The sequence below is a fragment of the Rhincodon typus genome, chromosome 48, assembly GCF_021869965.1.
Source record: "Rhincodon typus isolate 14 chromosome 48, sRhiTyp1.1, whole genome shotgun sequence".
Taxonomy (NCBI): domain Eukaryota; kingdom Metazoa; phylum Chordata; class Chondrichthyes; order Orectolobiformes; family Rhincodontidae; genus Rhincodon; species Rhincodon typus.
Window position 1 is genome coordinate 5,171,644 of NC_063379.1, and position 375 is coordinate 5,172,018.

Sequence of the window (375 nt, forward strand, 5' to 3'; positions counted from 1 at the left end):
CACCGGGCAGTCTGTTCCCCTATCGGAGGGGGATTAACCCTCTCACTGTGGTATATTATACTGTGTGCTATTTTGGGATTCTGTCTCCACCCTGTAAATCTAGCTCCGATCCCCATGTCATATGAAAATGTTGTCGAACCAGTTGTATGGAAACTGAGATTTGGAAAAGAGAGAGGTGTGTTCGATCTGATACATGTCTTTATCTGATAAACAAAGGCATTACCAAAAGTGACAGAAAATCTGCTTGTTTGTAGGAGAATCCACACTCAGTCCCTTTACCTGCCCAAGAATGTCAATCTGTGTCCATTTCGCTATCCCGGGATATCACGCTCTGTCCATTTTGCTATCCCAGGAATCACACTCTGTCTATTTCCC

At 44.3% G+C, this 375-nt stretch overlaps 1 protein-coding gene across 1 annotated transcript in view; it reads right to left on the bottom strand.

Moving 5' to 3' along the window:
* Window positions 1–375, bottom strand: part of LOC125488016 (coxsackievirus and adenovirus receptor homolog) — a 9,205-nt gene that overhangs the window by 6,590 nt on the left and 2,240 nt on the right. The window lies entirely within an intron of this gene.